The sequence below is a fragment of the Prionailurus bengalensis genome, chromosome B2 (genome assembly GCF_016509475.1).
Source record: "Prionailurus bengalensis isolate Pbe53 chromosome B2, Fcat_Pben_1.1_paternal_pri, whole genome shotgun sequence".
In the NCBI taxonomy this organism is placed as follows: Eukaryota; Metazoa; Chordata; class Mammalia; order Carnivora; family Felidae; genus Prionailurus; species Prionailurus bengalensis.
This window is the reverse complement of record NC_057349.1, coordinates 136669476-136683577: the sequence shown is the minus strand read 5'-3', so window position 1 is coordinate 136683577 and position 14102 is coordinate 136669476. Positions and strand designations below refer to the sequence as shown.

General features: G+C 44.4%; 1 protein-coding gene across 1 annotated transcript in view; it reads right to left on the bottom strand.

Annotated features, from left to right (window-relative positions):
• Nucleotides 1–2649, bottom strand: part of ESR1 (estrogen receptor 1) — a 376750-nt gene extending 374101 nt beyond the window's left edge. The window contains exon 1 of the mRNA XM_043592625.1: nt 2350–2649. The gene's annotated coding sequence lies outside the window, so the exon portion shown is untranslated. The remainder of the gene's footprint in view (nt 1–2349) is intronic.
• Between the last annotated feature and the right edge of the window lie 11453 nt (nt 2650–14102).

Sequence of the window (14102 nt, the reverse complement as noted above, 5' to 3'; positions counted from 1 at the left end):
AACTACCTAATGTCCGAACCCTCACCAAAGAGTTACTGCTATGGAAGACCTAAGCAGAAGTATAAGCTTTCTGGCGAATGTTTTCATGGGTGAATAGACAATGTAAGCCTCTTCACCCTCTAAAAAAGTCACACGCTTTCAGAGAAAAAAAAATGTTATGCTCCTTAGAAAGAGCCATAAAACTCACTGGTGTGCAAGGTTTTGCAATTGTGGTCAGTGGGAATGATTCAGAGGGAGTCTACTGGGATGTCGCCCAAAAGGCAAACCCCCCACCATCACCAGAAGCCACCTGTAAAGTACCGGCCTTAAAACATAGCACTGTAGGGAGCTTCACAGGGGATTAACAAGGGAGACACAGCCTTGATAAAGACAGGTGGGCAGGACCGCGTCTCAACCAACATCGATGAAACATATGCTAGGACTGTTTCACAATGTGGATGGTCTACTCTGAGCTGGTTCCTCCCATTCTTGCCTATTTTTCTTTGTAGCCAAACTGCTACCATGGAGCACAACTATCCACTGTTCAAAGCAAACTGAAGCCCAACCACCGGGCCCTCAGCCCAAGCGGCTGCTCTGACCAACTGGGCTGAACGAACATGGACAGATACTCAAAGAACCCACAGATAACTGTGTAGCAGACACCCAGTGTGAATATTTATGTTTACAGGGGGCTAAGGAGAGTGTTGGCGGGGAGGTGGCGGTAGCTAGCTCTAAATCCACAACTGAATGAAAAGTCAGAGTTAATCTACATGGAAGATAATTTTTTTTTTTTACTGTCCTTGCAGCAAGTTTAAGACACATGAGCTTTATCCCTTTCCTCGAGTGTCATCAGCAATAAGACAAAACAAATATTTGCAAGGGCCTAAGAAAAATATCCTGCTGGTAAATGTGACCCTTATATTTATAATCGAAATTTTGCACTTTTTAAAGACAGGTTGTGTCTCTGATACCTACCTTATACTTATTCCGAGCTTCCTAGAAAATTTAACAAGCTCTGCAGTATTGCATCTAACCTCTGAAGTCTTATAGCCATGCGTGCCGAGGTCTCCGTAGGATCGTAACAAAATGGGAGCAAATATTTGCTTTTGAGAAACACAAAGGAGTTGTATGGAGTAGAAATGGGCTCTGAACCCTTGGTCTCAGAAGTTCCCATCCAATTTCATTTCTTTTGGCGCTCTGAGCTTTTTAAGATAAAATTCAAAGACTTCTACCTCATATTCATAAGTTCATGCTCAACATTAAGCTACACCATACATAACATTAATATATGCCACATTCAAAACCAGAGGACTTTCCCAGCAACATCGTGTTAGGAGTTGCTCTGCAAGCCTGTTAGATCTGGCCCATAAAGCCAACAGAAATTTGAACAGGAATCAGTACGATGATCCCAAGTCCCGATAAAGCCCAACCCTTATTTAAAAAAAAAGAAAAAAAATCACGTTGGCTTCGGTGAGCATGTCTGAAACCAGCTACCCTCTTGACAAAGCCTGAAACTTACAACTTAACGCACATTTCCTGAAACGTGTGGCATTCCTCTAACCAAAATGAAAGTATCCTGCCCTGTCTTTTGTGACTGCCACATCATTACTCAAGTAGCACGCTGCCATATGTGGGGGAGGAACTGAGGCACACACCATCCCGCCGAAAACAAAAATGACCACTAGTTTTTTCACATGAGAGCAGACTGGGGCAGCAAGACTCAAATGAACTTGCCTAAAATCGCAGGGCACTTTAAAGGCGGGCTGTCTCGCTTTTGTGTTGCTAGATTGCGTAGCTTTTCAGAAACCTTGGCTGCGACGGGAAACCAATAATGGCTTATTCGGATTGCTGACTTCAAGCTCAACGTAAATTACGCCACCAGAGTTTAAGAAAACAGGTAGCGTGCTCGTGCTAGCCTGTGATCAGCCCGATTAGGAACTTCTAAAAGTCCAGCCCTTTTCTACAATACAGTACTCAGAGCTAGGACTGGATCCAGTAAGTGTACGTTATCTGAGGCAGGCAGACAGCCTGAGAAAAGGGTGGCTGTGTTGCCCTCTGACTCAGCTGAATATTATTCCAAAAGTGAGTTTCCACTTTGTACCAAGTTTAGATTCAACATTTTAATGCCGTAGTCATGCTTGCCAGCAACTGAGCAAATATCCCCGGAGCATTAAGAAGAAAAAAATGAACATCTTTTAACATGAGAGGGAAGCTCTAAAGTTACATCACGCTTGTAAATAGTAGCACATATAGCAAGAAGAAAAAACTTACATTGAGGAAAAGAAATGGGAGTACCTACTCGAGGAGAAGAATGTCACTCAAAGACTGTCTTCTTATGCTACAGAATGGGCAAGAGAAAGGAACACTAACCTTTCAAGCCCGTTAAGAAGCTTCTGAGCATGGAGACTGCATTTTCAGTTTTGGTGAAATCCGTTCTGAAGCAGTAGACAGGAGGCTGTTATGACCATGAAATTAGGAAACGCAGCAAGTCAAAAATAAAGAACTAGCACCACCCTTTGACTAGGAGTGGAAACTCTCCTGTACAGAACAGAGGAGGGGGCGGTCTTCCTTTCTCCACACAAGACCTGACCCTCACTTTCTTAGCATTTCAGGCAAGAGAGACGTTTAACAAAGGGTAAGTAATCTGTTAATCTGCCTGAATTTTTTTTTTCAGTAATCCAGCTGATTTTTCTCTTCACTACTAATAAAGTTTGAGGTCTAGACGGGCATGTCGAGTTGGGGAAAAAAAAAAAAGAAAGCATTCATTCAGCACACAAATTTTGTTAATCCAAAATTAGTTACAGCTCAGCGCAGGAGTGAGGACACGTCTTCTGCGAGCATTTTTATAACTTTCCCATTCAGCCATTGACTCAACAACCCACTGCATTCTTGTCACTGATTAATTAGGTTCCTGACTTCAGTAACCTGCAGGGACTCAGCTTCTCGCCAACTCTTAGGCCATTCCTTCTGTCATTTGATCTTTCCACAAACTGTCTGGCATTTCCCGCAGCCATTTAAGAGTTTGTGCGGTGTTTCATTTTGTTTACACGGAGATAAACATCCTGAAATAGAAAATGGGCTAAGAAGTATATTGAAGTTAAAGAAATAATGTTAACATGGTAATAGCTTATAAAGCCGGCTGTGCTTCACATAGTATTTATTGTAAAGGATTTTTAAAAATATGTTAGATGTTTCTACTCTTCAAGGTCTTAGGAAGGTTAGGTTTTCTGGAAGTGAGAATGGTAGAGGAGACGATGAAGGAGCCTATCTTGCTACTGGGCTTTCTAGAACCTCCAAGAGCAGGTTGCCATCTGTAGGGCAGGGGATGCAGCTCTAATCTGTCTTAGGATAGAAAGAAAATCAAAATTCTCACAATCAACACTTTAAAACATTTTGAAATAAAGGATCTTAACTGTCTTCAGTCTCCTCTATACATGTGAGTTAGCCCATAATATAATTTGAATATGCAAATAAGTCTGAAATTAATTTCTCCAGAATATGTAGAGCAGAACAGCTCAGCTAATATGTCCAGTATTTAATTTTGGTTTAAGAGACACAAATTTCAACAAGATCCACTTACAAAAAGAACAATCGCGCGTACTAGTGCAACATCGGGGCTTTATTAGCTTTTAATTATTTTTTTCAGGGTTTCTGGAGAAAGGTAAGTTCTTCAGTAAGATGTTTTGAACAATTTAAACATTTTAAAAGCAAAATATCTTTGTCTAAGTTCATGAAATCCTTCAATTATTTTATTTGCCAGAATGGATGAACTATGCTTTCCAAATACCATTCAGCTACCTGTTAAAATCCAATGTACCCATCAATACAGAGAAGAAAACCACTTACAGCAACAGTTCTCAAAATAGGACAGCTGGTGGGTTCTAAACTGAAGGTTATAGATTACTTTCTTTTCATTGGAAAATATAAATGTAGACTGTAAAATTCCTATAAAATACAAATTAGGTTAACTATCTTTAAAAGACCATGATTGGCATTTATTTGCATTCCAATATGTGCTTTCTCAAGTGGGGAAGAAAAAAAGAGTAGCAAATGTCTCTGGACACATACGAGAAGTCACATAGTGTTCTAAGCACTTTTACAACAACCCAGTGAGGTAAGTACTACCACAAACCCATCATACAGAGGAGGAAACCATAGGATGCCAAGATGTTAGAGCTGGAGTCAGCATTCAAACTCAGGACATAAGCACCCAAGTTTATCAGTGGATGGCTAAGAATAGTTTCTATAGATCGATATTGAAGTGTTATTATGAATCATCTTAAAGTTTATCATTCTAAAAAGCTCACTAAAAAATTAAAATGTCGGCTTAGACTAACACTGTTTTAAAATATCCTGTGCTTTCTTATAGGAAAAAAAAACACTTCTCTTGAGGACAATTTTCTAATTAAATTAGATTACTAGATTAGACTGAATACTAGATTACTAGATTAGGCTGAATAACGAAAAAAACAAGTAAGAAGAAAAGAACAAGTAAAACAGTATAATACTATTCTAGAAATCTTTCCAGGTTCCAACCTTTTTTTAATACATTTTCTCATTCCAGAAGTAACCACTAACAGCCCGGTCTCCACAAGCAAAGTAAAGCAGAAAATTGATGCAATCTGTCTGGGTCATTCAAGCAAAATCCTGCTGTGATCCGGGTGATTCGGGTTAAAATAAAAATCAGGTTTTTGATTTGGAGTGTGTGTTTTTGTCTAACAGCCCAGATGACAGCAGACTCCACTGGGACTCAACTACATCGATAATGGCCCAAATTCTTCACTTGTCCTCATTAGCAAACATGTTTCCATTGGGCACTGCTCTAAACACTATCTGAATTCCATGACGGTATAAAAGCAGCTTTGAACTTCTGGTTTTCCTCATGAAAAGCAACCAAAATTGAAACTCTGCTTGCCTTGAAACACCAGTTAGTACCTGAGTATCCACTCGCTCGTCTTTCTAAGGTAAATTGCCCAGTCCTTCCCCCATCCTGTTTCTGAAACAACCAACTCACATCCAGATGACCCTCAGCTCTCACCTCAGGTTACAGCTAAATGGGCCAGGGATAGGAAACTAACCAAGATAGGCAGTGACCAAGGACATGACCTACTGTGAAAAGATGAACTTGACCAATTGTATTCAAGCTCTCTGGAGTATGAATTTTGGGAACCTAGACTGAGCTAGTGAGGCACACGGGCAGGAAGAATGTTTTGGGGTAGACTGGAGACCACAGTAAGCAAAAGCCCTTAGCGAGTAAAGTTATGTGGGAACAGAGAAACCCACGGTGTCAATATGAGCAAATATGGGGCACTGAGGCCCTGAGCACATGGCAGGGTCTGGCTATAGATGCATTGGTCACTAGTGAGATTGTGGACGTCATACAAATTCTCTGCTAACCCTTATCACCAGGCATCCAGGGGAGTCTCTGTTCCTTCCCATCAAGAGTGTAACTAAAACATTCATCCTGGACTGTAGGTGCCAGTTTTTGTAGCAGAAGGTGCAAAACCCAACAGTCCTGTGTGTAATGTACATACAGGTCCAGGATATTTGAAAACATATTAGTCATATGACTAATGCCTGATGACTCTTTCTCCTGTCATTTAATCAACATCGATGCCCTGTAGTTGAAGTTGATAGGGATAAAGATAGTCTCTTCCAATAAATAAATACATACATACATAAGAACTATCTTTCTTGGGGCGCCTGGGTGGCGCAGTCGGTTAAGCGGCCGACTTCAGCCAGGTCACGATCTCGCGGTCCGGGAGTTCGAGCCCCGCGTCAGGCTCTGGGCTGATGGCTCGGAGCCTGGAGCCTGTTTCCGATTCTGTGTCTCCCTCTCTCTCTGCCCCTCCCCTGTTCATGCTCTGTCTCTCTCTGTCCCCAAAATAAATAAACGTTGAAAAAAAAAATTTTTAAAAAAAGAACTATCTTTCTTAAGATAACAAGTTCAAACAGAAGAAACTTATGGAGAAAAATCAACAAATTCAATGAAACTTTATACTTCATCTTTAGGAAGACTTAAACCTGCCTTCCTAAATCACATGCCTCTTCTTTATATAGAAAAAGATATATATCAAGCCATAAACATCCCATGTGAAGAAATAACTATTGAAAAAAATTCTACTAGAAGAGGGCTTTCATATTTATTGAGGCGACAAAAGAAATCACATCTGAGGAATACGATGATTTTAAATGGAAAAGCCATTCACTCTCCTGAGCACAGAAAATAGCTCTCTGACCCTTCTTGCTCCCCAAAATATCCTGCCCCTTAGTTCTTCTTCTCCCCAAATACCAGTTTCTAGCCACCACCCGACTCAGTAGCCAGATAGATACACAAACTCGCATACTCCTCCTCAGAAGCAAAGTCTCAGCCAGGATTCAGAGAGTGGTAACCCTTTCCAGTAGTTTATTTTCATCGACTACTAAAGCGTACTTCTAAGGAGAAAAGAGAACTCCACAAATTTCATCCAAGTTCAAGGAGTCAGGGCCAGAGAACAACGATTTTTAAGTACAGCACAGGATCGGTCACTAAGTTCATCAGCTGCCCAATCAGCACAAATGCCTGAATCATAGCAAAAGGGGAGATTGCCATTAAAAGCTGAAAAAGATCTCTGTAAGCCATGGAGTGCCAAGGGAAGCCTCGATGCCTCAACTAGATAACAATTAGGAGTGAGGAATACTCCGCACTTGAGGATATGGCCAGCCACCTTACCAGCAAGTGGGTCCTGCCCATGTTGGCTCCTCTAATGGGCACTGGCAGCAACAACCTTGGCCAACCCTGTGGCTTCCTCAGGCCTGCAGTGAGGCTCAGCACTCGTGACAAGTTCTCCAGCACCTGCTTACTCGCCAGGCACCACAAGGAGGAAGATTTTGAAAGGGCTGCAGATTGCAGAACCGTTGATGGAGAGCAAAGCGAGAAAAATAGTTCATTTTGTTGCTTTCTTCCTATTTTTGCCCCAGGCTGGCTTATCCTAGGGAACTGTGGATTACAAGGACCTCAGACTCCACCTTCAAAGTATCTCCAGCCTCCGTCCCTTCTGTTTCCTTGTCCATATCGCACTACTTAAGCCTTCTTCAGCTCTTGGATGGACCGTGCAGGGGTGCCTGACTGGTCTCTCCCATTTCTAACCAATTGAACACACCTTCACCAGGTCACCCTCCTGACAAACGTAGTACAAACCACCCACCTCCTCCCTGCTAATCTGGGCCCAGCCTCCCCACCTCCAGTATCCTATGCCTTAGTCTCTAGTTTCTTTTGCCTCTTCCCTGTCCAGGTCAGTCATGATCCTACCACTTCATCCAGGTTCATCTCAAAGATCGCCTTCTCCATGCAGCCTTTCGTGACTGTTCAACATCGCCCTGTTCTCATCCACCTGAGTCCCCACAGCACATTGCTTATGCCTCTCCCTTCCGGCAACAAGTACTTAGGAAGCATCTCCTCTGCCAGACAAAGATGAACAGACCTGACCCGGAAGAGCTTGCATCTGGGAAGGGAGATCGATACTTCAACAGATGAATTGCATGACACCCTGGTAACTGATGCATCAGAACGGAAACATACTTTGACTGGACACTTGATAACACTCTCAGATAAATGGCAAATTCAGTCTAGCCCCAGTTATTTGTGTATCTCCCACATCTCCTACCTCCAATGACGGCAGTGGATTAGGAATGCATCTCACCCCATCCAGATTCACGACGGTAATTCACACAGTGCCTGGAAGACAGAGTCTTCTTTTCATTCAAACAAATTTCAACCTGAATAGAACTTCAATAGAACGGAAAGACCTGTTCATCTCCAGTCCACATCACTCTGTCATCTCCAATGGCCGAGACACCTACCTTCACCGTGCTCTCTGAGCCACGGAATAGCAGAGCTTGACCATTTATGGGCGCTGAATAGCCCCAAGTACATCCCTGTCTGGGTTTGGAAAGCTTCCTCTGCAATGTCAAAATCTATACTGGAAACTATTTTTCCCCAAGCTCCAATACCTTCAAGGTTCTTAAAATAGGGACAAGGAGTAAAAGATAAAACGTAGGAATCAAGGAACCAAACTAGATAATTACATCAGAGACAGGACACAACATAATTAATTGCACAGTTTGGGCATTGAGTTCAATGGGAAGATAATAGCATATAAAGAGCAAGCGTGAGGTCACCATAAATGCAAAGTATGCTTAAAATAGATAATAACAGAAACATGACTTCATGCCATTACTTGGCAATTGATGTCTTTAACATCATTTTCCTCATAACTAAATTTTTGTTGATTACTGTGCATTCATATATCTCTTTCATAAAGGCATTCCAGCCTTTACTGGTTTGCTAACTCCACTCTCTAAAGCAAAGATCCACGAAGGCCCTGAAACCGTATCCAGTCTTTTGAACACATAAACACATCTGCATTTTTCTGAGAACAGTCTGGAAACTTCATCTGATTCTTTAAGAAGCCCGAACAAGATTAAGAACTACTGAAGGAACAGGCTTATCATTGTAAATGGAATGTTTACTCCGCTACCACATAATTGTTTCTGTGACATTTTAACACTGCCTAAATGATTCGTTTTCCTTTTGAAAATCAGTGCCCTTTACCAGATTAATAAAGTTTTACAACTTGTACTTTTCTTCTAAAACAAATTGGGACAGTCAGTTTCTCGTTTTTGAACATTTTCCTTGTAAAACTCCAAAGAGATCTTGATTTTCCAAACTTGAGGTCTCTCCAGCCGTGTCCACCTGTTACACAAAGCAGCTCCTGGAATTTAGCATGAGTAACACCCGGACATCACCCCCAAAGAGATCCAACTCTATCCTTTACGCCAGTAACGCTTAGTCTGTAAGGAAACGAAAGATGTACCAGTGTGTTAAATGCACGTTTGACTTAGAATATTTTCAACCTAGGATGGGTTTGTTGAGACATAAACCAGGTAAGTAGAGGAAGATCTGTGCCAAGTTATCAAGTAAACAGTTGTCCAGTGAAGGCAGGGCAGACGGCTGATACGGCTGTGTTTGTAACTCCGGGTCTATTAAACTCTCCGTTTCCAGTGCCTTTTCTAGGGGGGCTTCTACCCTCCAGGGAGGTGTGTAAGGAGCAACAGGAGATTTCTGGCTGTGAACGGCCAGAGCTCGGTCCCAGCACATCGAGTGAGCCATCTTCCAGGCACCACAACCGCCACAGTGGGTCTTTGTGCGCTGCTCGTTGAGACATTGAAAAGGTGTTTGGGCAGAATCCACACTCCAAGAAGGAGCCCTGAGGCAAGACCTGGCCCAGGCCCAGCTGCTGCGAGCCGCGGGCCACCACCAACCCAACAAAAGCAGCCGGATCCCTCAGAAGCGCTTAAACAGAGGAAGCAGCCTATCCGAAGAGTCGGTGTCCTATTTATCCAGGCAGAGAAAGGATATTCATTTCAACCAGCAAGGGAAATGTTAGATTATGTAACACTGAGGCTGAAGAGAATGAGGCTAGCTTGTTTCCTTTTCCTTTTTTTTTTTTTTTTCTTTTTTTCTTTTTTTACTGGAGAGAAGTGTTGTGAAACAGTCTAGGACAACCTCCTGTTTCCAGAGTCACTGCTGCCCTCAGAAGCTTCTGTGAGCCCCGGGCTCTGGGGTTAGGGTTAGAACTAGAGGAAGCCACAGGACAAATGGCAGGCGCAGGGCCCTCCCCCCCTTCCCCCCCCCCCCGACCCCTACCACGGTGTCCTCCCCCAGGAGACCCTGTCGAGGCCGTAAGGAGTTTGGCCACACACTGTTCATGCGGGTTTCAGAGCAATGACGTTCGGATGATCCTGAAGCACATTTTCCACCTTCTCAAGAATGCATCCTTAGAAAGAATCACATTTCATGCGGTCTGCCGGGAGGAACCAATTGTAGTATACCTAAAAATTATTAAAATGGATGCTCAGGCGGGACTTGGGGTTGACCAATATATCAAAAACTCCAGGAGATTGGTGGCTGGGTGGCTTGGCCCGTGGAGCGTCCCACTTCGGCTCAGGCCACGATCTCAGGGCTCGCGAGCTCGAGCCCCTCATCAGGCTTGCTGCTGTCCCTGCAGAGCCTGCTCCGGATCCTCTGTCCACTACTCTCTGCCCCTCCCGTGCTTGCACACGCTCACCCTCTCTCTCAATAAACAAACAAACCAACAAACATGAAGAGGAGCAGCGGGTGAGGGAAAGGGGCGCTTGTTTAAGTAAGCAGTAAGAATACGAGTACAAGCAGGGTCTCAGCCAGGGGTGGGTGCCGAGAGCCGGAGGCACATGGAGCTCAGTGATATGAGCCAGGACCCCAACGGGCTCAGGCGGGCAGAGCTCCAGCGGGGACAGGACAGGTGAGGGGGTGGCACAACAGGCCCGGGAGCCTCAGGTCTCAGGCTGGGAAGTCCTTCCTCCCAGAGACAAGGGCATACGGCCAAGACCGGGTCCACAGACGAGCAAGGCAAACCCAGTCACTTGGACGGGGTTGTAGAGCTTATCCTGGACACCGGTTCATTTTTTTCATGGAGTAATTCTTTACTGAGTACCTGCAAAGTTCCAGGTGTTGGGGACATAGTAGCAAACAAAAGAGACAAAAATCCCTGACCCCGTGAAGTTGATATTCTAGTTCAGGAAGTGGAGGAATAAACGATAAGCAATAAATACAATATACATACAGAGAAAGCCAAACGGGGACAAGGACAGAGGCGAAGTAAAGCCTGGAAGGAGACACGTACAAGGGCAAGGGTTGAACTTTTAAAAAAAAAATTTTTTTTAATGTTTATTTACTTTTGAGAGAGAGAGAAAGAGAGACAGAGCGTGAGGGGGTTGGGGCAGAGAGAGAGGGAGACACAGAATCTATCTGAAGCAGGGTCCAGGCTCCAAGCTGTCGGCACAGAGACGGACACAGGGCTCAAACCTGCAAACCCACAAGATCATGACCTGAGCCGAAGGCAGAAGCTTAACCGACTAAGCCACCCAGGCAAGGGTTGAACTTTTGAGGAGGGCGATCCGACAGGGCGACATGAGATGACATCGAACAAACACCTGAAGACAGTGAGGACGCAAGCAGCTGTCTGGGGGAGGAGCATTCTGGGCACACGGCAGCCCAAACAGCAGCCAGTGCCAAGATAGTATTGTCCTGGGCACACCCAGGAACAGGAAAGCAGTGAGAGTGGCTGAATTAACTCCACAAGGGAGAGGAAGGAGGGGAAGGGAGGGGAGGGGAGGGGAGGGGAGGGGAGGGGAGGGGAGGGGAAAGGTGAAGGAGCACCAAGTTGGGTAGGACCTCTCAGGCCATCCAATGAGGGATAGACTTTTACTCAGAGTACAATGGAAAACCACTGGGGGCTTCTGAGCAGGACTGACATCATCTGACTCATGTTCTAGAAGTCTCGCTACCACGGATCAATATAGGGGCGCCTGGGTGGCTCAGCTGGCTCATCAGGCTCTTGGTTTCTGCTCAGGTCATGATCTCATGGTTCATGGGCTCAAGCCCCACGTCAGGCTCCATGCCCATAGCACAGGGCTTGCTTGGGATTCTCTTTCTCCCTCTCTCTCTGCCCCTCCCCCTCCTGCACTCTTGCTCTCTCTCAAATAAATAAACTTAAAAAAAAACTGATCAGTATAGAATGGAGTGTGGGTGGGGAGGTGGTTAGGCAGGGATCAATTAGGAAGCCACGGCCACAATTCAGGTGACAACCGACAGGGCTCACATCAGGAGTTATGTTTTCAGTGCACTTGAAAGGTAGAGCCAACGTAGTCACTTATATATGTGATGTTCCAGTAGTGAGAGAAAGAGGAGAGGCCAGAAGCGAGGCTCCCAGGATGCTGGCCTCCAGAATCTTGGCACGGAGCTATCATTTGCTGAGATAGGAAGACCCCAGCTGGTAAAGATCTGGGGGAAGACAGGGTTCCAGAGTCCAGTTTTAGGCAGCTTAAATCTGAGATGCCAATTTAGAAAGCAAAATGGATACGGCAGTCTGTCAACTGAAGGTCAAGAAAGGGATTGGATGGAAATATAAATTTGGAAGCCATCAGTATATATGGTATTTAAAACTTTGGCGACTATGACTCCAGATTGGTGGCCCTGAACGTGGGAATCACTTTTCTTCCAGTCAGCCTCTTAGAGACTCTGCCCTCCCTATTCTCAGGTTGTCTATGCCCCTGTGATCTGGCTTCGCTGGGGTTGGCTTGCCCTGCTCCTGGCTCTTACCTCCCACTTTACCCCAAACACATTTACTTTTTCTGAGTCCCATTCTCTCAGAGAGCTCTTCTTTGGGTATAACAGACTAACAGATAGAAACTAAATTAATGGGTCTAGATGTCTATAAATTGCCTTTCCGAGCTAACATGAGTTCTTTTAAATACGGGCCTTCTAGGCCACATCAAGGGAAGGAAGCAGTTCACATTTGGGACGTGTGGCATCTTTTAAATTGCATGGGAGAAGACAGACCGAAGGCGTTGCCTTTAATGTACAAAATATACATACAGTCCACGTTCAAAAAACAGTCTTTCCACATTTGGATCAGGACCTTTATTTTTTAAGTAGACTTCACATGCCCAGCGCAGAGCCCAACATGGGACTTTAACTCATGAACCTGAGATCAAGACCTGAGCTGAGACCAAGAGTCGAACGCTTCACCGACTGAGCCACCCAGGTGCTCCTCCATAACCGTTTCAATAAAGGCCACCGATATTATTTGATGCATCATTTTCACCGTATCCTAAGTGCTCCAAGAGGTCAGCTGAACTTTTGAAAGTTCAGGAAGAGCCAGACAGCACAGGAGCAGTGCCAGAAGAGGAAGTCTGTTCAGAGCTAGGTAAAATCCAAAAATGTATGTTGGCCCAGACAGGTACCTGGTACAAGGCGAAGACCTCCGGCCTGGAGACACTTCTGAGAGGTGGTTTTCTATTGGTCATCAGTAGTTCTCAATCCTGGCTGTCAGCTGAGGAGTCTTTACAAATGTCTGTGCCTAGGGTGCCTCACTGACTCAGTCGTAAGCATCTGACTTTGGCTCAGGTCATGATCTCAAGTTCATGAGTTCGAGTCCCACATTGGGTGAAGCATGAGTCCCACTTTGCATGAGCCCTGCTTCTCTCTCTCTCTCTATCTCTCCCTTGCTCACTTGCACCCTCTCTCTTTCTCTCTCTCTCTAAAACACACACACACACACGCACACACACATACACAAACACACACAAATGTCTGTGCCTAAATCACACCCTAAGACATTCTGATTTCAGGGGAGAGACCTGAGCATCATTTTTTTAATCTCCAAGTGATTCTAATGTGCAGTGAGAGTTAAGAAGGACAGATCTTTCCTCTCCATTTCTATAAATCTGTCCTATTCAAGCCTATTCATGTACCTCACACACGTATAATCCAACCAGGCCACAACAGAGCCAGTTCCCCAATTTACCATTTCTATATGCTTACTCTTCCTTCTTTCATTACATTTGCCTTAACATTTTTTATTGTTTATTTGTTTTTGAAAGAGAAGGAGAGACAGCGTGCAAGTGGGGGAGGGGCAGAGAGAGACGGAGACAGAGAATCCAAAGCAGGCTCCAGGCTGTGAGCCGTCAGCACAGAGCCTGAGGCGGGGCTCGAACTCAAGAGCCATGAGATCATGACCGGAGCTGAAGTCGGACGCTTAATCAACTGAGCCACCCAGGCGCCCCCATTTGCTTTAACATTTTACATTGATTTGTTAACAGGTTTAACATGGCTTAGAGTACCACTTGAGAGAATAAGAGAATGTTCATTTGTGAAAAAGAATAACTCCCAGGAAACAATTGTAGCATCTGAGAAAATAAAGCTAAAACAATACAATATTCCAAATTTACGCCAAGCCCTCCTCCCTTTGGAAACCCTGCTGCAGAAATTACTGTGTGCACCCCATTCCCAGAGTGGTTCTGTTGTTGACAGTGTGGGTAAAGGAATAAACAAAACAAAACAAAAAAGCCGCGCTCATTTCAAGCCACCAAGAGACACAGGCCAAAAGAAAAATGAAATCAATCAACCTTTGCCAAGCGGAAAAGGACAAAACCAGCAGGGACTGAAGTTCTATATCCAGCTTTGAAAAGCACCTTTCAAACAATAGAGAACAAATACAGGGTAATAATTAAAAAGATTTACAAACAATGCGACAGAACAA